Raw genomic sequence first — 26711 nt, 5'->3', positions numbered from 1 at the left:
AGGAGGAGATGCATTTTAGAATGAAGCACTCAAGATTGGCACAGGCAAGACTGTTTATTTATATATATTAGAATTCAATTTATTAATTACTAGCGACCCGCCCCGGTCTCGCACGGGTATAAAATATATAGCCACTGAAAAAATGATTAAAATCGACAGCCTATGATCCTTCACGGGGTCTACTTCTTATCTGTGCCAAATAACTAAAAATTGCTCCAGTAGTTCGCGAGATAAACCCTTTCCAATAATTTCCCCCCGTTTTTCCCACATTCTCCTATTAGTTTTAGCGTGATAAAATATAGCCTATAGCCTTCCTCAAAAAATGGGCTATCTAACACTGAAAGAGTTTTTCAAATCGGACCAGTAGTTCCTGAGATAAGCGCGTTCAAGTTAGCCCTTTCAAATAATTTTCCACATTTTCCTCTATTTCTTCGCTCCTATTAGTCTTAGCGTAATAAAATATAGCCTATAGCCTTCCTCGATAAATGGGCTATCTAACACTGAAAGAATCAGCTAAATCCGTTGCGTAGTTTTAAAGATTAAAGGGAACAAAGGGATATGAGGGAAAAAAAGCGACTTTGTTTTATAATACTCGTAAGTATCGATTATGACGTATCTTCTTGTATAGTGAATAAAGTTCAATTTCGAATGCCTCATTTACATAATATGCATCCCACGTTGCAATGTCTTACAGACATTTCATATTCTCATCGCGTATAGTACGTTAGTAATACTGACAAACTGTTGTTCCTAAACAGTTTATGACAATTAATAGGGTGCCTAGCTCAGCTGTGCCTGTAATGGCCGCCATTATAGTGCTCCAAATACGTGAGATGCTGGGTATTGCATTTAAATGGAGTTTTGGACAAGCATTTTGTTTGCACCATCTAAGAAATTAAAGGTTGTTGGCGGACCTACATGATTTGGTCAGGTTATGTCAAGTCAATGTTGATCGTGATCGTGTCTACTGAGCATAATATTTTATTGATATATTTTCCCAAAAACCAGAGAAATTTATAGATAGGATGGCGGATGTATCTACATCCGCCATCCTATCTATAAATTTCTCTGGTAATCCTTTTGCCACCATGTTGACAAAGCTGATGCATAAGTGACGACGATTATGGGCAATCATAGCCCCTTTATGCATTAGTATTCGCCCATCCAGTTAGCTGGGCGAAAACACAGAGATACTGGATGCTGATACTTTAATAATTTATTCTTTGAAAAGTAAGGATGAGTCCTGTCGAACATTTTGAATAAAATAATTATATTAATCCAGATTAGATCTTAATTATGATTACTTCCTTCTCACGTTAGAAGTTAAAGTCCTTACTCCTTATACAGGATGTAACAAAACAAAGTGATAATATTTAAATAGGATGTGTACGTGTAATTTACATAGTTTACTGTGAAAGATTGATTTTGGCCTCCTTCAATATATGAAATGAAATGAAAATACTTTGTTCTAAAAGTGTTAAAAAAGTTAACACTTTTAGAACGTCTACATGAGGCCTACCATCGGTCATATAAATTCACTAATCAAAAAGCTGAGTCATACGTAAAATTCGAATAACAAATAAGTGTTGTAACATAATCAATAGTTGCATCACGTCTAAAATTGTAACTAGGCCTGGTGTAAATCTTGTTTTATTTAGTTTAAAGTACACTTCAAAGGTGGATAAATAATGGTGAGTTTCATGTAAACAGCGGCTCGGGTAGATAATAAATTCACTAGTCATTCCCAGTACTTATCGGATCATGAGATCATATTGACTTTTATTATTTGAGTGGGATGGAGGTAAAAGGTAAGTACAGTTCTGTACAATGAGTTAATACGCGTTCAGTATTTTATTACAGTCAGTGGCGTAGCTACTACAAGGTGGGGCGGCGCCCCGGGGCCCCCCCGATCTGTAATGCACTATCAGAGAAGTTGATTCATAGGTAGATGGCAGAGGCAGACCTACATAGCTTGGTCGAGTTATGTCAGGCTCAGCCGACAGATCACGACGTATAAAATTTGTCCGACGTTGGTCTGTCAACTGCCTATATGTTTTTTAAGGCAAGGCTTTTTAAGCTAGCTGTTAGCTGTATGTTTTTTAAACAAGCCTCATTTTCTTATTCTTCATAAATTGAGACGTTTAATGTTTTGAAGACTTTTTTGTATGAAGGTTTGTTTATATTATTAAATGTGTTATTCTATACTGTATAAATAAGCAACAATCTCCATCACGATACCACAGAAAAACCACTGTAACCAAACCACCTCGAATTCTATTATCCGGTCCTATCATAACAGATATCCTATCTAAGCAAACAAAGGGCCAACGATCCCTTTTGTTTATTCTATTAAGGGCAGGTCTGAGTTAAATCAATTTTTGGACGAAACTATTTAGATAAGCGATAGGGACGAGGTAATCCAACCTATATTCCCATTGATCGAGTTTTAGCTTATGAATAAACGATGTAAGGATAGGCCATAGCTAAAATTTGTCCAATGCTGGGGCCAACGCGATTTAATCTTCATTTCGCAGGACTTGAAAAAGCTACCACTGCTGTGATGAGAGAAATATTATACTTATTTCCTACGCAAAAGAGGACGAGTTGTAGTTGCTAAGAACATCTAGATTTAAAAACAACTTTTTCTATATCCCTCAACAATAGTCATAATATGACTATGATATTATCATGACAGCGTCTTAGTCATTAAATGGAGCATGTGTCATAATATACTAGAAAAAGTATGGCTGCACTATTAAAAAAAGCAATGCTTGAAGCGACTCATCCTTACTATCGAAATCATGCATAGTAATGTAGATTTGGATAAAGATTTCGTATTGAATGAGTCCTGATTCTTGATGTCACTATTGTGGATTTATGTTTGCAAATAACTTGAGTCATTTCGCGTAAGCTTGTGTAGTCATAAACTTAGTAGAATTTTAATCTTTGGTTAAATCAGTGGTTTCATAGAGTTTATGTTGTAAACATACCTAAATTATATTATAAGTTGCCCGCAACTTATCAAAACTCACATCAGACAGAATATCGCTCAAATAATCGGCCAAGTGCGTATCGGATTCGCGCAAGAAGGGTTCCGTACCGATATAGAGCAAAAATAGACCAAACATTTTTTTATGGAAGCCCCCCTTTATTATTTATTTCATTTTAATTTTATTCTAAAATATTAAAATACACATTTAATTGAGGATTTTGTGAAAATTTCAAGTGTATACATGTTGTCATTGTGGATTAGGAGCCAAAAATACCAAAAAAATTAGGTTTGTCATAATATGAGGGCCCCATATATTAACTTTATTTTGTTTTTAGTATTTGTTGTTATAACGGCAACAGACATCGTCTCCAACGATTTTCATGAAATTTAGTATATAGGGGGTTTCGGGGGTGATAAATCGATCTAGCTAGAAATCGTTTTTAGAAAATGTCATTTTATTAGTGTTTTATCGAATACTGAGCAAAGCTCCGTCAAAACCCGCAAAAACCCGGGGCAAAATCTAAAATTCTTTTGACATGGCAGAATATTTCTCTTACCTCGCCACTCGCCAAAAAGATTTTGCTCTCTCGGAAACGAGCACTGTATACGCACAATACAGGTTTATACAGTAGTGTAACTCAGCCGTGTTCTTGAAATACATGTCATACGAACTCAGAAATAGTTTTCCGCGCGTGTGATACTTTATTGTACTATCAGAGAAGTTGATTCCTAGCTGATTCCTAGGCAGATGGCGGACCTAAGTAATTTGGTTTTTTTTTTATTAAATAAGGGGGCAAACGAGCAAACGGGTCACACTCGCAGCATCAGGAGAGCTGCAGGTGCGTTGCCGACCTTTCAAGAGGGAATAGGGTAATAGGGGAGGGTAGCGATGGGAAGGGAAGAGAATAGGGGAGGGTAGGGAAGGGATAGGGGATTGGGCCTCCGGTAAACTCACTCACTCGGCGAAACACAGCGCAAGCGCTGTTTCACGCCGGTTTTCTGTGAGAACGTGGTATTTCTCCGGTCGAGCCGGCCCATTCGTGCCGAAGCATGGCTCTCCCACGTATATGTGTCAAACCCATCCGACCGATCACAGCCAACATTAAATTGACATAAGCCGACCAAACGACATAGGTCTGTCAACTGCCTAGGAATCAATTTCCTCGATGGTACATACGATTTTAATCTAGTTTTTTATGGTTTGAAATCTGACATGATCGTATTTTAAGCAATAGTTATAACAGCATCATGAAAGCTCATGATGGTGAACGTGAAAAGTGTTTGAAAATTCTAATTGGAAAAATATGTTAAAAAGATTGGAAAAATTTGGTTCACCAATTTGATGAAAGATGACTTCCACCGATATAAAAGTCACTTCAGAAGGAGATATAGAAGTCACCTCAGAAGTTGTTTCAATAATACGATTCCTAATACCTATACGATTTTGTAATAAAACATTTTTTTATTATATTATTATACATCAATCAATCAAATCATTTATTTGTTAAGAATATTGTACAGTAAAGTTACAGGTAAAATTAGCCTACTGTATTATACTGTGATACAAGCGTCGAATTGTGTCATTACCGAGTCAGCCAAAATAGAACCTCTTTGTGATAGTGGTTTCAGTGGTTTAGGTGATAGCGGTAAGTGGTTGGAGAGAGTTTCAGGAAATTAGTTGGTTTTACTCGACAGATGTATATTAATGTTAAAATACTGTTTCAGTAATATGTGTATGGGTTTTTTTTTAGGAAAAACGAGCAAACGGGTCACCTGATAGAAAGCAATTTCGGTCGCCCATGGACATTCGCAGCATCAGAAGAGCTGCAGGTGCGTTGCCGGCCTTTTAAGAGGGAATAGGGTAATAGGGGAGAGGGAAGGGAATAGGGGAGGGTAGGGAAGGGAAAAGGGTAGGGGATTGGGCCTCCGGTAAACTCACTCACTCGGCGAAACACAGCGCAAGCGCTGTTTCACGCCGGTGTTCTGTGTAACTGAGAAAGCGGTGAAACAGGCCCTTAAACGGTAAATTGCGGCAGGCATCCCTGTAGGGGGAGGGCCTTAAATTATCAACGTTTAATTCTAGAAATTATCGCAAAAGCTACAGTTACGTGGTTGATATGTGAATATTTATACCCTAACCCATGACTTATGTCCCAAACCCATTACCCATATCTACCCGTACCCATTAATTACGATATCAGGGTTTCTTGTCCGTTTGTAACGTCTGCTATTTATTGCTCAAATTTGCATGAAATCTTTGCAATGAGAAAAATATATAATTTACACTATTTTCATATTATAATATTTAGTAAAGTTTAGCATACACTTGACAGAACGCATTTCGCAATTTATTGTCCCATTTAATTTATTTTAAATTATATTTGTGGCAAATTTTCATAAAATTTCTGCTACAAAATGTACGTTTATTTCAAAAGGTTATTTTATATAATATAGTTAAAGCATGTTTTCATAGGTTTTCAAAAGAGAGTATAATATTATTATTATGTGAGTGGAGCAAAAAGTACCAGGTAGCATCATAATAATTCATATTGTGTCGCATGTCGTTAGAAAAAATGCGGTGTTTAAATATGCAGGTGAAACTGAGACATGAGAGCTTTGTTCGAAGTCGGAATCCTTACTAATATTCTAACTTTCTTACTATCCTTATTCCTTACTATTTACTAATAATATTGTAAGGGTGGGTTGCACCAGAGGCGTGGTTAAAGTTAAAGTTATGGTTATAGTAAAAGGCTAAATTTAGCTTTAAATTTAACCTTAACTTTGACCGGAGAAATTGACAGATGACAGCTGGTCCAACAAGGTTATAAATGAACGTGGGTGGGGGCGCTACTGGTAAAGGAGAACTGTCAAAAATGGCGTTTTTGTATGATGACAGCGTTGGCGTCCTTTTTTCACCACGTGCATTTAAAACCTCTAAGCTCTATGGTTATGGTTAAATATGGCGTCTTGATGGCGTCCATTTTTAACTTTAACCAAAGATTTGACATTTTGCATTGTAGTTAAAGTTATAGTTAAAGTTACAGTTAAAGTTTGTTGGTGCAACCCAACATAAATGAGAAAGTGTGTCTGTCTGTCTGTTACCTCTTCACGCTCAAAACGCTAAACCGATTTTGCTGAAATATGTACATAAATTAAGTCCGGTCAAGGGCATAGGATACTTTTTATCCCAGAAAAATGTACGATTTTTCCGCCATAAACGCATTCCGGTGCAACTGTCGGTCATCTAGTAATATAAATAAGAACTTACTATGTTATGCACGTACAAACAAAATAATATATTTTATGACTTTTATACAACCAAATTCGTATATGACCCTGATTTGGGTGATAGGGCCCGCTACAAAATTTTACGAGTAGGTAAAAGTGCTCACCTTTGGGTCTATGTAACCAATTTTATACGTAGTTTGTGCGAAAAGTAGGTTGCTTGTAAAGGTTTTATGGATCGGCTACTAGTTTTGTATGTTACTTTTATAGGTATGTTTGGGTTGTAGAATCTATACTAATATAAGGCACTAGAAGATCCGCGCGGCTTCGCCCGCATAAATTAGGAATTTTACGATAACCGTACATTTTCCCGCAAAAATAGCCTATGTCCCTTCACTTGGTCTACTCTACATCTGTGCCATATAACTTAAAAATTCATCCTGTAGTTCGCGAGATAAGCGGCTTCAAATAATTTTCCCGGTTTTTTCCACATTTTTCTCTGTTTCTTCACTGCTTTTGGTCGTAAAGTGATAATTTATAGCCTTCCTCAATAAATGGCCTATCTAACACTGAAATAATTTTTCAAATCGGATCAGTAGTTTCTGAGATTAACGTGTTCAAACAAATTATTCCGCTTTATAATATTAGTAAAGATAAGGGCCCCCCACACAAAACTGCAACAAAACTATATACACACATACTAAAAATGACGTTGCGATGCGATGTGATGCGAATTGCGAATTCGCAGTTTCTTGTGGGAGCCCTAAATGCGAAAGTGTATGTGTCTCTGTGTGTGTCAGACAGACAGACTTCTTGCCGTGGGAGAGCCATGCTTCGGCACGAATGGGCTGACTCGACCGGAGAAATACCACGGGCTCACAGAAAAATTTCGTGATACAGCGCTTGCGCTGTGTTTCGCCGAGTGATTGAGTTTACTGGAGGCCCAATCCCCTACCTTTTTCCCTTCCCTACCCTCTCCTAATTCCTTCCCTACCCTCTCCTATTTCCTTCCCTACCCTCCCCTATTCCCCTCTCTTTTGATGCTGCGAGTGTCCATGGGCAACGGAAGTTGCTTTCTATCAGGTGACCCGTTTGCTCGTTTGTCCCCTCATTTCATAAATAAAGACTGACATACTCTGTCTGTTTGTTAGCTCTTCATGCCCAAACCGCTGGATCGATTTTGTTGGGTATGGAAAATGGAAATACTCCGAGTAATGTTAGGTTTCGCACGAATTTTGACGCAACGGAGTTGCTGGACTCATCTAGTTATAGTGGTAACTGGTAACTGGTAACTGGTAACTGTAAACAAAAACATTTTTATTGACTAAACGGTAAGATAAACAATACATCTTAAAAACAGAAGAACAACAATCTCTTTTTAACAGAAATTCATAAAAATAACAAGGTTTTAATCATAAACTTGTTTAAGATCAGATAAACTAGATCTATAGATCCAGGTCGTTGTAATTTACAGCCTAAATCATTAATCATTGGAGGAAAACATCGGCGTTGTAAAAATAAACTCTCCAATGTATTTTATCTATCATTCGCTGAGTCTATACATATAATCCGTAAACTAACAAACCGGGGTTATTTTTGTGAAGTGATTTGATCGCAATTAACGAGGCCGATTCGGATATGTTTGGATTAAAATTTATTCAACAAAGAAAAAAAATAGATTATCCATATCCATAGTCCATACTTATATTTTAAATGCGAAAGTATGCCTATCTGTTAACTCTTTACACCCAAACCACTGAACCAATTTTGCCGAAAATTGGTATTTCATACTTTGAGTCCCGGAAAAGAACATAGGATACTTTTTATTTCGGAAAAAGCACGGTAAAATAATTTTGGCGCAACGGAGTTGCGGCGTCATCTAACTACTTAAATCTGTCTGTCCGTTACGTTGTAACACATGTATATCAACTCGTAAAGGGATCGGCACCGTATCGCCTCGAGCCGTTCAATATTGTTCGTATGAAACTCCCTACTGCAACGCACACTAAGCGGAACCATAACGTAATAGCCTCGCCTCGGAAGGGGACAGCGATCGGCGAACCGTAAGCGAGGCGTCGCCTAGCCGTAGCCGAGTTGACGTACAGGCGCTACTGATACGCTTAGGTTGACGCCTGGTTGACGGCGAGGCGAAGGCGATACGGTGACGATCCCTTTCCGAGTTGATGTGCGCTGTGACCTTAAATCGCTTATGACTGCACGCATTTCAATTAAGTTTAAAATTCAATGGGGATTTCACTGACTTAATTTGAAGTGAGATAAGTATCATGGCATCTCTTTCATAGAGGTGGGATAGAATAATCTACGATTAATTTGGACATGCTGTTAAGTATTTGTATGTCATCACACAAAAATTTACGTATTGAATTATGACTGCATTCATAACTCAACCCCAAACATTTTTGGGGGTTAATACACAAATGCTTAAAAGCTACCATTTATGCAAATGGATTGAGAATAAGCAATTATCATACTGTCTAGGAAATTGAAAAGTGAAGTCGATAGCAGGTGCGCTAGTGCCCACTTGTAACCCCCACTTCTAACCCCCACTATCCACTAATTACTCCCACTTGTGGATGATCTCTAATTAAATCTAAGAGGTTCTTGTTTGTCAGTTAGGTTCCTTTTATACAGGCTATAATTAGTATGGAACGAGATAGTCTGATTCTGCTATTATAATCAAAGATGCAGCTTCGATATGGTTTCGATGCAAAATATTGTTGATGATGAATTATAGCTAAAAGAAATAATTTTTAAACTGCTACATAACATAAATTTAATTTCGTTAAATTAGTTCCGTATAAAGTTATTTTAAGATGAAAATACTCAGGTAAAAATATTTTGAAAGAAAAATATAATTGAATTAAGTGGCTTGGCAATTTCATTTCTTATTTTTCAAAGCTTTTAAGCGGCTTTCACGTTTCAAGCTTTTTGCTGGAACGGAAATACATTCACAAAACACTATTCATGTGCTTCTTAAAACAAATGCTTTTAACTTGGCCGTAACTACCCCCATTCGAAAGGTTTCTGGTATAACACAATACCACATGCTAGTTTCCAAGTTTTTTGAAGACCTTGTGGTATATAAAAATATTACCCAGCGTTATTAAAAGGTGACTTTCCGATCCTCGCGGCAAGCGACCGCGGCCGACAAAAATTTAATGAAATGCCACTTTACGACATAGGCTTATAGCAGAAGTCACCAATTAGTTTCACTCGGGGTCCATTTTGAGAAACGAAATGACCTTCGCGGTCCACACATTTTGTAAAAAAATATTTATTTACACATCAATGAGAGTTACACATCAAAGTGACAATTTTTTTTGCTTGTTTGGAGTGAAATAATTGGTGTAAGCTATTGACATTAAAGGAGGGGTTCATCGGTAAGTCGAGACCTAAATTTATTTGTAACAAAGTTCATCTTTGAAAATGCTTGGTCCGCAGTCCGCACATAATGGGTCGGCTGGGATATAGGTTACATTTTGCTTTAGGCCACTACAAAGCAGCTTTACAAGATGGCAACGTTGAAAAAATAACAGGCAATATACTAACATAGCAGGATCGACAGCAAAGCCACGGAAACCCTTTGACATAATATTTTCTGGGCGCTGAGACGAGTAGTTCATTCGCGGAAACATCCTTGTAGGAGAGTAAGCGAAGTTATCCGATGAGAGCCGAAGGTACCCGATGATATCCGACTCCAACCGACGTCTACGCTCGAGTAGAATTAGGTTACGCAGTTACAGACTCAGATATAAATACGTCACTATTGTATTACGTTAATCTTAAGTCCATGTTAATAAGAGTTGTTTGAAGTGGTTATAATGATTAATGGGATACTGCAAAGTGCAATGTTTTCATACTAGAGGCAGCACCAGAACAGACAGCAAAGAAAAAGTTTTGTTCATAAAGGTAATATACCTAGCGGAATAGAGAAACAAAGGCCTGAGCAAGAGAGATGTCACTATCAGTAACACTGCGTGGTAAAAAGAGACGTGTGATACATGACAGCAGCACTCTTTTTTTTGTCAAAACAAGTCCAGTCGGCACGTGCCGCATGTTGACAATTTAATCTCATAGAATTCAGTTTCAATCATGCTTGTGTAAGTGTATACGTACACATGTTTTTCACATAAATGAAAACCAATTTTGGTTACGTTTGACAGCTCGAGATTGTTGCTGTATTCCACTAGGTATATTAACTTTTTTTTTTTTTTTTGGTCGGGAAATGATATTACACATCCCCGGTAGCGTTGGGGAAGGACCACCGGGGTATGTGGGACTTGCTACGGCCGAAGAGATGGTAAGTGGCCGCAGCTGTACCCACTAAAACCCGACCGTGTTCCTGCTTTCGCCCAGGACGGAGACGCGAGGGCCTATTACATGTCTTCCGTGACTTCCGTCTGCGCTCGCCTGCTCACCCAAAGCAGGCCCATACTGTTGGGGTTTCTTGTCCCCTAGGCCGAACAGAGGCCCCACATGGGGGGCTAAAAAAAAAAGGTATATTAACTTTATGGTTTTGTTCGACGTTTGGCAACGTTTCTGCCAATATTCTTACATGTCATAATATTTATTTATTTATTTATTTATTCGGTATAGTAACAGACAGCAAAGTAAGTAATACAGTTAACAATAATAAACAAAAGAAGTAACATTTTACCATGCAGTCCAATAAATACTATACACAACATTAAAAAAAAAATCAATAATAATAATAGAAAATGTCAAGTACATACTCTAATAATTACACTAAAATATTTAAATAAGTAATTTAACAATTATTAGAATTGCGACTGTCACAGACACACATGTTTTAATACAAAGGTAGGTACTCAATATACTAAATAACTACAAAACACAAATAATAATAAAAATAAATTCATTGCGACCAAGAACCTTAACATATTGCGACATAGATAAAAATATAATAAAACAAAAAAAAAAAAAAACTCATACATTCCCTAAAATAAGTCAGACTTGAGGATTATACTAATATTAAATAAAATTATTTGTAAGAGATGTCAATAAATTAACATATTAATAACAATAGGAAAATATACAAGTTCATAAATTAATTTAACAATAATAATTCATATTAAAAAAAAAAAGAATTTAAAGTATGTATGTCAATTATTAACTAATTGGCTATATAGATTTAAATAAAGTTGAACTTAAATAATAATCAAATATTAAAAATTTGTTATTTACAATTTATATATTTTTAATTAATTTATTTTTAAAAGATGGTAAGCTACTAAAGAATATGTCATAATCAGAACAAATATTATTGTAAGATGTACATATTCGAACCAAAGGATTATTTTTTGATACATTATTTTTACATAGTGGGATGTCAAAGAGTTGTGGTATACGCACGGACCGAGTAGGTATCTTTATAGAAATATTTTTTAACATTTGCGTGTCTAAGGTAATATGTGACGTGTATCGGATTTTGGTCGGATTATTTTAAACTGTATGTGCAACAGCGCCCTCTGCTACTATATTCCTTATTGTTAAATCTATTATTTCTATACAATATTAATTTTACATAAAAGCTGCCCCGGCAAATAAAATGGATGTTGGCCGTTTCTCAGACCTGCCATAAGCATACACAAAATCATCAAAATCAGTCCTGACGTTTTGGGGGAGTTTGTACAAAGTTGTAAATTGTAAACCACCTAAAAACAAAAAGTTCACGGTTTACGAATGAACAAAGTCAGTTTATAATATTTGGCTAGAACTTTCAAAGGGTTATTGTATGCGGAATCCTTTAATGGGTCGGACGAATCACGAAAGTGGAAGATTTTGGGCAAAATTAGTTCAGCGATCACGCGCTCGATGAAGCAGAATATTCGGTCAAAACATTGTAAAGGAGGTTCTGTTGTTTTGAATAATTGTTACAAAAGACTGGCGATGTGCGACTCCCCACTAACTGTCACTTTGTCTATTGTTCCGTAGAAACCGTTTGTATGGTGACCATGCTACGCCTGCTGCAGTTAAAAACCAAACTAACCATGTACCAATAAGCCACATTCAAGATTTCCGAGAGAGTGCCTACTTAATACCTCCTGCATCTTCTCGGAAATCTCACCACAAATGATTTTACGACTTCATCCGCCTTAGTCACTAATTGCCGGATTAATTACCCAATATTTACCCCCACAGCACCAATTAACCCAAATCTTGACAGTTAAAAAACCAATTCTGTCAATTCTTACAATCTGCGGTCGTTTTATGGCACTGTAAACAAGAGATTACGTTTTTACTGTCGAGATTAACATTACTAGATCGTAAACGATGTTTGCCCACGTGTGGAGGGGTTATGGGATTGATTAAAATAGCCTATGTGCTGTGATGATAAGCTAGTATTATTTTCAGGAAACTAGTCGCGGTTTTGTTGCTTTTGCATCGAGTTTGCATCGTTAAGGGCGCATTTTCATTATTCGCTAACTCGTACGGTATACAGCATACGGGGAGTCTATGCGCCGTACTCAGAGACATTTAATTACAATTAACGTTCAATTTAATGAAGAGTTATTATGGGGCTTATGTCAAAATTTCGAATTAATTACAATTAAGTAATTAATGTTCCACTATGAGTGCGGCGCGGCAGTATAACAACGAACGGCGGATTTTCTATTGGCCATGGCATGCGTTTCAGAAATCTCCCGCACCCCGCATGCGGGCCCTATCGACCAGTGAAAATGCGCCATTCAGGTAGGTACAAGTTGAACAGAGCGACACGCGACAACAGCTGCAGACGACCTGTCTTCGCGACAGTACTGGTTTACTAATAGTTACTTATATTTTTGAACAAATATGTTTAACCTTTGTTTGACCTTCAATGGCGTTAAATTAGCAATAAATTCGACCAACATTCCGTTTCGAACTTTTGGTAAGCTTCTCTTATCAGCTTTCACATAATGAGAACTTGCATTTGACGAACCAGCCATTATAAATAAGATTGAAAGGAAATTTAAAACATACTGCTGAGGTCAATTGGCCGCCGATGATGACGTCAGAGCGAAACTTTAAAAAATTATTGAGAAAAAACTAGCCAATGAATTTCAAAATTATTTAATTTATATTCTTAAAATAAGTACCCTATTTTAACGAAAAAAAAAATATAAAAAGTACATGTGATTTTTTTTGGACAATGCTCATTGGCCGCCGATGATGACGTCAGAGCGAAACTTTAAAAAATTATTGAGAAAAAACTAGCCAATGAATTTCAAAATTATTTAATTTGTATTCTTAAAATACCCTATTTTAACGAAAAAAAAATAAAAAGTATATGACGTGATTTTTTTTGGACAATGCCCATTAAAGTGAGTGTGGCAAAGTTATATATACTTAGCTATTTTTCCATACTGCTGATTAGAGATTTCCAATCAGCAGTATGGTAGACTCACTTTGCCACACTCATTAAACTTGTTTATCTCCGCAATATGACAAAATAGCATTGCCGGTTCAACTTGTTTAAAGTTTATAGTAATTAAATCATCATAGAATAGTTTTTACAAGCCGCAATATGGTGGGACTCGTGAACATTTATTTCCATGTTTTATCCCAACCCTATACATATTTAATATCGCCGCAGCGGGAGTTTTTGCGCGCTGGGGCTTCCGGAGACCTCGAACCGAAACCGAAGCTATCTAAGTCACGTTTTCGCTTTTTTGCCGATCGAACCGATATTTATGGGAGGGATGTTTTTGCTTACTTATTAGTTTTGGACTATTCTTACAATACGTAACTGAATAATATTTTTATCTTTGGGTTCTGAACTGAAAGCGCTTTTTATTATAAGATGGGTTATTTTTAAAATTGTTAAAACTGCGTCAAGACACGTGACCTGATAAGAAATTCGTAAGGCGGAGGGAGAATAGACGTAATGGGTCTGTTGTTGTCATTAAACAAATACAGTTCCCAGTACGATAAAAATTTATTCGAATGTGACAAGGAACTTACTGAAAATATTTATATTGTATAGCATATTATTATAAAACAAACACATTATTTGAAAAATACTTCCTGTTAAACAGCGAAAAGGAAACTGTATTAAACATGAATCGAACGAAATCAATCCTCATTAATTTATTCAACGCAAATGAGTCGAAAACACATTTCCCCCGTAATTTCTGATCCAAAATCAAAATGGCCGAATGTATAGGGCGCACGTTTGCGTGCGCCGCGAATATTAAATATAATTTATATTTCCGAGGCAGTAGCTTTAGTGATTCTGGAGGAAATTCGGTGAACGAAAATGTTCCCAGCTTTTTCGTTAATTACTTTAATGTAGTGTATAATTTTGGTGGAAATATATTTGGGGAGACATTTTATGTAGATGTGGGTTATGGTGATTTTGTTTTGGGAGGAATGCGTATGTGTTGGCTGCTGTATTTGTTTATTAGGGTTCCGTATAAAAGGGTAACTGGACCGGGGACAACGGGATCCTATCACTAAGAATTCGCTGGCTGAATCGTATCCCACGAAGAGCTGCTCTTGTCCAGCTTATTTGAAACGTCAAACAAGCTGCAGTCTTTGGAATCAAGCCGAGAGAGCCTGTTTTTTTTTTTTGTTTCACGCTCGTTTTACCTCACTTATACTTTCTTTCTTTCTTTTAATCCTTACAACTTTACGATCTTATAGGGTCTATCCATTTCCCTAAGTCTCTGGTCCAGACCTTAATGCTAGGTAATATACAAAAAGCTAAAGTACTAGACCACACAGGTCGTTGGACGTTGTCCAAGCTTGGTGCAGCAAACCATTAGTGTTACCTCAGGGACTTATTATTTATAAAGGTAAAGGTTGGTGGACGAAATAATTTTTTGTGTATGATTTTTGCTTCAAGATACCCCGCAACTTTGATGGGCCAATTCTTTTCTCTTGTGGGATATCGTAAATTTTTCGGTTTAAAAACTACACTTCCTTTTTTCGAAACTCCAACAAACTTTGTATAACTTTCATCAAAGGTGGTCCAGCAGTTGAATCGTAAAGAGAGTTTTATAACATTAGGTACTGTAATATGTGGCGACCTCTGTGGCTTAGTTGGTAGCTCAAGCCACGGGATCGAATCCCGCCGACGGAGCAAAAAGTTTCAAAAAGTGCCTGGGTCATGGATGTGTATTAAATATGTGTATAATATACTTACTTAATAAAGATCTTAAATATATGTAAAGTATGAAAATATTAACCCGTACCCGTAACACAAGCCCTTCAGGTACTTACCACTGGGCCAGACTGCCGTGATGTAAAGCGTCCAATGTCCATAGATATTATTATTATATTCTGTTCCCCTTGTCATCGTCCGCGTCACATAATAACGAAGATATTCGAAAGAAACACACTCACAAACTTTTACCTTAAAAATATAAGTATGACTATAATATAACCAACTATTTAATATAACCAACCATAAACCTACTACTGCATTATAATATTATTATCCAGTTTCAGGGTTAAAACGCTTTTAACAGTTAAAATAGCACGGAAAATCGATACTGAGGACAGCGGCCGGGTTCGGTAAAGTTATATTTAACTATCGATTTTTTAACTGCCGGTTAGAAGGTTGTATATCGGCACGAATGGGCCGGCTTGAGGAAACCGAGGTCAAGCCGGCCCATTTTGGCGTCTGGTCCTCATAGTCCCTCTCCATAATATAGGACTACATTTAAACAATCTTTACTAATATTATAAATGTGAAAGTGTGTATGTCTGTCTGTTATCTGCGCCCAAACCGCTGTATCGATTTTGCTGAAATTTGGTATGGACATAATGGAGATACTTTAAGGACGCTATCACAAAAATTATTACAAAAATTAGCAGGTCAGTGCGAATATCGACGTTAAGGACATTAAAATAACATTGAAAATCAGCGCGCCTTGTACAGTGGCGGTTACGACGCTCGCCGCGTTCTTGATAGGGCGAAAATATTGTATGAAGAAATATGAGAGCGTTTCTTATTTTTCTTATAAATGGAAATGTTAATTATTTTTACTTATAATATTTAGCTATTCGTTTTTTGTATTTTTATTTTCCTTAGTTCAGTGTATTTAGCTATAATGGTACCTAATCAAACCCCATTTTTTTAATCTTTTGCGATTATTGTGATGGTGAAAACGTACTTATGTGAAAATTTTGTGTGCGTATATAAAAATTTTATGGTGTAGACGTGGAGATGAATATATTATCTTTCATTTGAAACCAAAATATCCTCGCAGTAAGACTCCTAATTCTTTAAAATGGTACCGGAAAATCGCTGATATTGGTGAAAAAATGTGATAGCGTCCTTAAGTCACCGGAAAGGACATAGCCCATAGGATACTTTTTATGTCGAAAAAATATGCAGTTCCCGCGCTATAAACGAATTTTGGTGCAAGGGAGTGCCGGTCATCGTCTAGTACCGTAACTAATAATTTCATATTGAAAGTAACGCGGAGCAAAACAACACACAATCGCGTCTTTTGAAGTTATAGCAGAGATCGATCGCTGTGACATCCATTAGGGCCAGGCCACAACAATGCGTTGCCGCGCCGCATCGTAAAAATCTACGACGTCGCAGAACGCATCGTGGAACTTTGAGATTCGTCAGCGACATTTCCGATGAAATTTTTGCGTTGTAACAACGTATTGCGATGTGCGATGATGTTTTTGCGATACGACGCCGCAACGCAGTGTTGTGGCCTGGCCCTTACGTCTGAAATTACGACGCATCCTTTTGCAAGCATAATATGTGGTATAACAATGTTTGCCGGATCTGATAGTATAAAATAAATTCAAAACTCTACTTACCAACCTTCGGTTACAAATCTGCTTATCAAATTAATTAATAAACTTATTAACAAGTTCAGAATTAATACAACAGACGACAGGCGATCCATCATCGTAATTACTTCGTTCAGAACTGCTTCAATCAATCAATCAATCTGTCAATGTTAGGTCTAATACTAGATTAATCTAGGTGTCAGTGTCGGGAACATTTATTAGTTTATCTATGTAATGGTACTGTGAAATCTTCACGGGTATATTAAGTCTTTAATCTTGTGTGTTATTCCTAAAATTGTATGTAAAAAAATCGGCCAAGTGCGAGTCGGACGAAGGGTTCCGTACCGTTATAGAGCGAAAGTTGGCAAAAAATTTTATTTTTAAAAGGCGGTCCCCCTTTAATTTTTATTTTATTTTAATGTTATTATTAATTATTAAAGTACTAATTTAATTAAGGATTTTGTGAATCTTCCGAGTGCCTATGTTGCCATTATTGATTACGAGCAAAAATGGCAAAATAATCACGTTTGTTGTATGGCCGCCCCCCTTAAATATTAATTTTATTTTATTTTTAGTATTTGTTATTATAGCGGCAACAGAAATACATAATCTGTGAAAATTTCAGAAGTCTAACTATAGTGGTTCTTGAGATACAGCCTGGAGACAGACAGACGGACAGACATCGAAGTCTCAGTAATAGGGTCCCATTTTTACCATTTAGATACGGGGCCCTAAAAACCCATCCCGGTTTTTTTTAAATACAAACACTTGTAACATAACATCCAACAAGTATAAATAACATGTTACAGAATTTTTATAAGATCCATAAAACGCATAGGTCTGAATATTAACATCTTAACGTATTTTCTTTTTTATTTATTTAACAGGTAAACCGATTTCAACAAGATTTTTTATACTTATTGTGTAAATGGATTTATTACCTACAGAGATATCTAGTGTTTGCAACTATAATACACTCTTATTTTATCCTACCATAATCTAAATGCTTTTCACGTGGTTTGTTTCAAATGCACTATCAACACGTTATCAAGGGAAATGTAGGTCGAAGCGTATTCTAAATAATGTGAGTTGTGTCTAAAGTCTAAACATTATGGCGAAGTTACGCGTAGATATTAGCACAGATTACTAGAACAGCCCTACTAGACAAGTGGCAAGCGATCGTAACCGCTAACAAAATGAATGCGATTTGACATATTAAGTCATCGCTTCGCTAGCGAATACCTACTAAATTGTCAAAGCTATGTCATCATTAATTTTCGTCATCATCTTTTTATTCAACTTTCGGTTGGCATATTCAATAATTGAATGCGTCAAAATCCGCCCGCGTTGGAAAGAAAAGTGTCATAGCGTCGCGGGCATGCCTCACGATGTTGACTGCGTTATAACGCATGCCCTTGATGAACAAAAAAAGGCACAGTGTGGACAAAGCTATACATTTTGTTGGCGAATAGAGTATTCTTTATTGCATGAATACACACTGTATTCATGCACAAGGTCTATTAATATTATAGTTAACATCGAAGAAATTTATTCATAGGCAGATATTGGACCTTTGAAAGGTCAGACAGATAGTGTCAAGTCAAAGTATTCGTGATGTACCGGCCCTAGCGGAATAGAGAAACAAAGGCCTGAGCAAGAGAGATGTCACTATCAGCGAGAGAGATTACTGCGTGGTAAAAAGAGACGTGTGGTACATGACAGCAGAACTCTTTTTTTGACGTCCAGTCGGCACGTGCCGCACGTCGACAATTTAATCTCGTAGAATTCATGTTCAATCATGCTTGTGTAAGTGTATAATTATGTACACACATTTTTTCACACAGATGTTTAACCAATTTCGGTTTCGTTTGACATCTCGAGATTGTTGCTCTATTCCACTAGGTACTTTATGGTACCGGCTGAACTTAACATAACGCGATCAAAATATACCGTAGCTCCGTCAATTAACTGCCTATGAATCAACTCGGTCAAACTGTGCCGAACATGTGCTACCTATACTTCCTATAAGTGGGGTCGAAAATCTTAACCAATATTATCTACTCGACATGTGCTTCCAATAGTTCGTACTTGTTCCCTACATAAATATAGAAAAGAGACCTGAAAGATGGCGCTTGAATATTTTATAGGAAGCAATAAAATTGTCATTAGGACGAGTTCGGAGATCGCCGTGTAAACGTTCGCCCGCGCCTATTAATAATGCACGGTTCTGGAGGGTTAGGACGAGATGCGAATGGAAATTATTAAAAATACATACGACTAATACCCAAATGTCGAGTTTACCCATACCCTAGTATTGTTAATACCGTAAAACAGAGTGGAAATTCAACTATAATTCTTTTTTACTACATGATGACAAAATATTTATCAAATATGTCCCCAATTACACATTTTCCTGTACGCATTTAACTCTTTTTAGTCTTTACTCTGGATGAAATGTCGTCCCAATGGGACGAGTTTATAGATGCTAATTTTTAAATACTAAGTTCTACATATTTTTTATACTATACTTAAGTACTAATTTTTAAAAATGGCAATGCTATTCCTAATTTCCTAGGCATAATAATCATTCAGACTAGAAACTTACAATACTAAAAATCTAAGTTATACTACGAAATGGGTCACTTGTCACCCGTCACCCAAAGTAAAGTCACAAAGAGATTAAACTACTATTTTTATTTGAGTTTTTCATATCGTTACTACAAGTTTTATTATTGTGGTATCTTGATCTATATTTAGATACTAAAAACTAATAATAGAATAGTTTTAAAACGGAAAATAACTATAATTTAAACATGTTTTTGAAAAAAAGGAAATAATTTTAGTTTACTCGTGATAATATAAAACGGGGTGGTGAAAAACTAAATAGAATGAAGAAAAAAAATTGGAGTGTATTTTTATTTATTTCTTTATTTCAACAATTATTTTAATAATAATAATTAGTCAAAATACAACAATACAGGTTTGGTTGTGCGTATAGTATTGTTGTTCATTTCTCATATTTCATTTACTTCTAGCTGAAGGAACAGCATGCTCGTATCCTGTTCATTCAACAGACCATATTAACCTGGTGCACAATTTTGTCAAAATAAAACTGCTTTCGATCATTCTAGCCACCATCAAAATATCGTACCTTCAGTAAGATAAGGGCACAATGGATTAAGAGCATGTTTAGCAATTTAGGCGCTCCCCCTACGGAGATGCCGTAATTTACCGTTTTTAGAGTCTTATTAACTCATAATTTGAAAGCTACAAAATGATAATAAAAAATACAGCTATAATCATCAGCATAATATGAACATTCCTTTCTCTGTTATTAATTTCCTATTTTTGTTTATCATACTCATGATATCAGTTTCCAAAGTAGGTAATACCAATTTATTTAAATTGAAGCATACAGTCAGTATCTCCTTAGTATAATTTACAAATTACGTTTATTTGAAACACACGCCAATAGATCGACAATTTCATTAACTACGAGTACATTATTATTTGCAGTTTCAATTTTTTTTAGGCCAATTTTGAATTAAGATAAGTAAAAAAATAGGATTTAGGTGCGATCTCGGTAACGCGGCAAATGTATGGTCAAGGTCGTTTGCTTAGGGGATGGCCTTAAGGGGGCGACTAACCCTAAAGTGTCGATTTTATAATTCATAAATTATACTAAATATAATTTTATAATTCATAAATTATAATAAACAATTCGGCGCTTATTTTATACTTGAAAATAAGCGCCGAATTGTTTCATTTTCTAAAATTAGATACTACATTATATTTCCGAGAATTCGATCTGAGCAAAAACACGATATCTTAAAATTTTCTCGATAGAAAAAAATCACAAAGATGCATCTAATTTTCACGAATTTTTCATTTATTGCCATAACCGTGCATTGAACTAAGTTAATATTTTAACACATTGTATAAAATTCTATCATTGAGAGATCGACCTAGCGGATTCTTAAAATATTGTATATTTATCGAGTTATTGAGAAAAAACTAATTTGGCGATGAATCCGCGTCGTTTTTTTCACCTGGCTTATGAAAATCGGGCGTGAGTGTGAAGAGAGAAGAACGATGTTTGATTTGTGGGGTTAGTCGCCCTCTTAATGACGAAGGTGCGATATGTAAGAATGAAATAAAGTATTCAACAACTTTTGACTGACTTTTAACATTAAGTGCATTTAAAAGCTTTGAAGTTTTTGCACTAAAAGTGGGGTGAGGGGGTGCTGATTAGGATTGCTCAGTGAAGTGGTAATATTACGAGGTTCAACATAAAATAAGTTTTTTTAATCCCAATAATATCATCACCAAAGCTTCATCGAGCTTTTTCTGCTTTTATGGACAAATAAATTTGACTCCCGTCCATAAAAATGGCTGTGCTTCCAAAAAAACTCGTAATCGTAATATCGTCTGAAACTTTTTTTTTTTATGAAACGAGCAAACGGGTCACCTGATGGAAAGCAACTTCCGTCGCCCATGGACACTCGCAGCATCAGAAGAGCTGCAGGTGCGTTGCCGGCCTTTTTAGAGGGAATAGGGTAATAGGGGAGGGTAGGTATGGGAGGGGAATAGGGGAGGGTAGGGAAGGGAATAGGGTAGGGGATTGGGCTTCCGGTAAACTCACTCACTCGGCGAAAAACAGCGCTAGCGCTGTTTCACACCAGTTTTCTGTGAGAACGTGGTATTTCTCCGTTCGAGCCGGCCCATTCGTGCCGAAGCATGGCTCTCCCACGTTCCCCACTTCCACTTGATGGTTTTAGGGCTACCTAATATTATAACATAAATCATTTTTATTTGTTATTATTATAACAAGTTGTTTACTTTATAATATTATATTTTTGCTCTAATCAGTGATTACCGGAACCCCCGGGTTACAAGACTTTATTTTCGGAATATAGGTATAAAGTCTATAAGAAAAATCAAGCTTATCTACCAGATAACTTTAAAAGTGAAATAATTTTACGTTGTGTCAAATCACAATACAATTAATAAAAGACAGACAAAAGTTTTGATTTAAAGGCTTAGTTAGTAATCATTATTATTTACAGCCTACCGTGTCCCACTGCAGGGCAAGTGCCTTTCTTCCTTCCATAGTTAAAGTTTTTGTGTTGTATTTGCCACAACTTGATAATATTATTTATTTATTACACAATCCATACTTCCATACCGATATTATGAATTAATAAACGAAAGTTTCTGTTTGTCCGTCTGTTACCTTTTCACGTTCAAACCTCTGAACCGTTTTTGCTGGGTATGGAGATTGGAGATATTTTGAGTCTTGGGATATGGGATATTTTTTATCCCGAAAAAAGGCGTACTCTTCGTTTTTAGGGTTTCTCTACCCAAAGGGTAAAAACGGGACCCTATTACTAAGACTTTGTTGTCTGTCCGTCCGTCTGTCTGTTTGTCCATCTGTCTCAAGAAACGCTATAGCTAGACTTCTGAAATTTTCACATATTATGTATATATCTATTGCCGCTTAAATATCTATCCGCGTATATATCTCAAAACAAAATAAAATTAATATTTAAGGGGGGCTCCTATACAACAAACCTGATATTTTCGGCTTTTTTCACTCTATATTAATAATAGCAAGAGGTAGGCACTTGAATTTTTTACAAATTCTTTTGTTATATTATGTACTTTAATATTTAATAGTAATATTAAAATAAAAATATAAGGGGGCTTCCGTAAAAAAAACACATTTTTAGCCCAACGATAATTCTATGTTTTAGCCTATTTTTGCTCTGTATCGGTACGGAACCCTTCGTGCGCGAGTCCAACTCGCACTTGGCCGATTTTTAAGTTTTCCACGATGTGCAATGGAGCTGCGGCCTTGTACTGTATAACATTATACTACGTAAAAACATCCATTTTAGCATTCCCGTAGATTCTGTTCCCGATTAATATTAAATAGCTATTATGGGGCGACGAACCGAGTTCGAACCGCTAAGCCGCCGGCTGAACCAAGTTTAAACGATGCGTAACCACGGTTTTATAAAAAGCAATTATTTTACCAGATCCTAACCACACTAATGCCTAGGTTTTGAGGCTTTTTTAAGGAGCTTTTCAAAAGCTTTGTTTATTGCCTAACATGCTGGTGAATATACTGCCTACTGTTAGTGAATAGATTCACTACTGTCAAATAAAAGTGTATTACTGATAAGCTAGTAGATTCTGGGCGATGTTGAAAGCTTTAAAGGGGAGCAGCTAGGTAGAAAATATTTTAATGACTAACTTCAAAAGGTAAAAGATATTATAACTTTAGTTTGTGATTATAACTTAATGTTTGTATTAATAAATTAATGTTTTGTTATTATCATGTGGTTCAATCAATTATATTTTGATGAAGAGAGAGAGATGAGAGACTAAGAATTAACAGCGTGGGGAAAAGTGTGTTTACTTTTATTAATTATTATTAGGCTTAAGGTATCAGATAGCGGAAATACATTTAATACTTTTACACTATATGTATATATTTTAAGATTTTTATTATATTATACACATAATATTAATTAATACACATCTGTGACCCAGCAACATTGAAAACTTTTTGTTCCATCGGTGAGATTCGAACCCACGACCCCCGGCTTGAACGCTAACCATGCTCTCAACCATTGAGCCACAGAGGTCGTCGTACCTCCTTTGGGTGTTGGTTTTAAATTGACAGTATTGTCTTACCTTAAGCAGACATGCGACAGACCTGCCCGTGACGGGCGTCCCGTAGCGGGCGGCCTGGTAGTCAATTCCCCGCTTTATAGGCATAGCTTTGAGGCGCATATTTAAAATTTCAGAAGGGGCTCTTTTCTGGAATTGTTATGGTGGAACATATTATGTGCAATAAATACATGGTGTAAAATATATTCATATTACTATAATAGTTTCTTTCTGTCCCGTAGATAGGTACATGGGTACTCACTCCGCATCTAAACTACTGAATGGATTAGAATGAAAATTGGCGCACAGTATCAAGATTCAAGGAATTGGTTGTATCCAGCGAGATATGCCTGATACATTTTGCGCCAACTAATCACACAATATTTATCTAAGAATTTTATGTGTATAGCCTATGTAGGTACGTTGTTTAGTCTGTTTATGTCTTGGCGCATTTTTACCAGTGCAAGAAAGAGGGTTAATTTTTTCGAGTGTTTGATGGCTAGACAAAGCTTGTCGCGTTATGAGCTTGAATGTCATTACTCATTAGATTCGTCTAGGTATAAGCGCAGTAAGAGTGACACTGGACTTACCAGTCGGTTTTTTTTTTCGTTTTTAAATATAGTAACCAACTCGAACACAAATAAGTCGTAATTATAATTAATATATTTATCGCGACCATCTAAAAACCGAATGCACATTAAATACTTTAATCGCACGCAATACTGTAATTTATTTTACCTGTATTAGCGATGGGGGTACCACGGTCCACGATACACGACACTGCATAAAATATTCAAAAACAGATCGATCCACAGGAAAGCAACGTTTTAGCACTGGCGTGGGCCGAGTTTGGGCTCACATAGTTGGGCCTGGGCCGAGTTGGCGGGTCGCGCGCGCCCCCGCGGACGAACTACGACTCACTGACGTATGGACTAGCGCGCGCGCATGCGTACGAACAGTAACCCATTCGGAGGTATTCTACCTCGAAGTTCACGTGATAATCGCCCCTATATCTCTACGTTGAAGGTCCTTTAAACTCCTTGCTGTGGTGAAGTGAAAAGTTCGTACATATAGAGCCTATTTTCCGTTGTCCTCCTTACACTTTAACAATGCGTTTTTAATTGAGCAGATGTATAATAGGGTCAAACTAACCTAGGGCTCTTGAAATGAATTGACATCGTTTCAGCTTAAGTTAACTTTGTTTTTACAAGCTTTCGACTTGGGATGATACAGCTGTAATTATTGTCATGACATTATTTATTTCAGTGGTGAGAGTCCAGGACCATCCATAATGACTTCAGTTTAAGTATTATAAAAATAAGGTCTTTGCATCTGTTGTGGATGATTGATACAGTCTTACCTTTGTTATCAAATGACTTCCAAAAAGTTATAATATGTTCAGCTGCGGATATTCTAAAATAAAAATAAAATAATAAAATAAAATATATTTTTATTCAAAATGGGTATCATGATACACTTTTTGAAAGTCGAACGAAGAAACTACGTTGTCTACCACCGGTTCGGGAGCTACCCCGCCGAGAAGAACGGGCGTAAGAAACTCGCACGGGGCCATCTTTTACTAAAAAAATGGAAAATTACAAAGTAATGGCTTACAGCTATGTAACAAAAATAAAAGAAAAGTAAGCTGCATGGAGCCACTGTATTCCCAAGGTGTGTTGTCCTCGATGAAGTCATTGACTTTATAATACGCTTTAGCACACAAACGTTCTTTAGCTGCTTTTATAAATTTGTCTAAAGGTAGATTTTGAACATTTTCTGGGATTTTATTGTACAGGCGTATACATTGGCCTTTAAAGGATTTGCTTACTTTGGCTAAATAAAACGAATAGCTCGCTTCTGCAGCACAAATATTGTATTAATGTCCGCCGCGTTTCACCACAAAAGGATGCTGTGAGACATTATGCTATGAAAGTAGCTAAAGTAAACTAATCGCGCGGTCTCTATATCAGTGATTTCACGAATTTTTTTAACAGCATATGCTGCAGAACTAAGCTTATCTGCCAGTTTTGCAATATGTGGACCCCATTGTAACTTACAATCCAGCGTTATGCCTAGGAATACGGTGGTGTCTACTAAATTCATTTTCTCATCATTTAATAGTACATTGGTTTGTACTTGTCTAACATTTGGCAAGATAATTTTTAAACATTTTGTTTTATTTGAGTTCAAAAGTAAATTATTAGCATTAAACCAATGTACTATTTTTGAGAGAGCACTATTTACCTCGTCATAATTAAATTGTCGCCTCTTCACATTAAAAATTAGTCAAGTGTCATCAGCAAAAAGTACTATCACATGCTTATCTTTAAGAAGATAAGGTAAATCATTTATATAGATGAGAAAAAGAAAAGGGCCTAAAATGGACCCTTGTGGCACACCTAGTTTAATTTTGGTTCCATTAGACCTTATGGAGTTAACTTCCACCCTCTGCGTTCTATTTGTAAGGTAAGATTTTAAAAGTTTAAGTGCCGTGCCCCTTATACCATAATGGTGTAGTTTTCTTAATAGAGTATCATACTCCACACAGTCAAATGCTTTAGAGAGATCGCAGAAAATACCAAGTGCATCCTGCGACCCCTCCCAGCTTCAAAAATACTACACAGAAGACTAATGCCTGCATCTGTTGTTGACCGATCTTTAGTTAAACACAACACAACATTTGAGTTAAAGTGAGCAAGTAATTGATTTAAAATTATTTTCTCAAAGATTTTACTTAAAGTCGGCAATATGGATATTGGTCTATAGTTGGCTGGGTCTGATTTCTTCCCAGCTTTAAATAGAGGCATCACCTTGCTGTGCTTCATTAAGTCTGGAAACACACCATGTTTAATACAATTATTAAAAACTAAGGCTAGGTAAGGAGCAATAATGTCAATTACTGATTTTATAATTTTGTGGACATACCCCAGAGATCAGTGGTACTTTTAATATTAATTGATTTGAAAGTCTTGATAATATCTCTGGAGTCAATATCTTTAAAAATAAAATTGTCATCACATTCCTTGACATGTTCTCT

At 36.3% G+C, this 26711-nt stretch overlaps 1 protein-coding gene across 4 annotated transcripts in view; it reads right to left on the bottom strand.

The window, feature by feature from the left end:
- Positions 1 to 24575, bottom strand: part of LOC121735436 (potassium voltage-gated channel protein Shaw) — a 91419-nt gene extending 66844 nt beyond the window's left edge. For all 4 annotated transcript variants that reach the window (XR_006036852.1, XR_006036851.1, XM_042126271.1 and 1 more), the window contains exon 1: positions 24413 to 24575. The gene's annotated coding sequence lies outside the window, so the exon portion shown is untranslated. The remainder of the gene's footprint in view (positions 1 to 24412) is intronic.
- Positions 24576 to 26711: the final 2136 nt, after the last annotated feature.

The sequence above is a fragment of the Aricia agestis genome, chromosome 17 (genome assembly GCF_905147365.1).
Source record: "Aricia agestis chromosome 17, ilAriAges1.1, whole genome shotgun sequence".
Classification (NCBI taxonomy): domain Eukaryota; kingdom Metazoa; phylum Arthropoda; class Insecta; order Lepidoptera; family Lycaenidae; genus Aricia; species Aricia agestis.
This window is presented reverse-complemented; position numbering and strand designations above follow the sequence as displayed.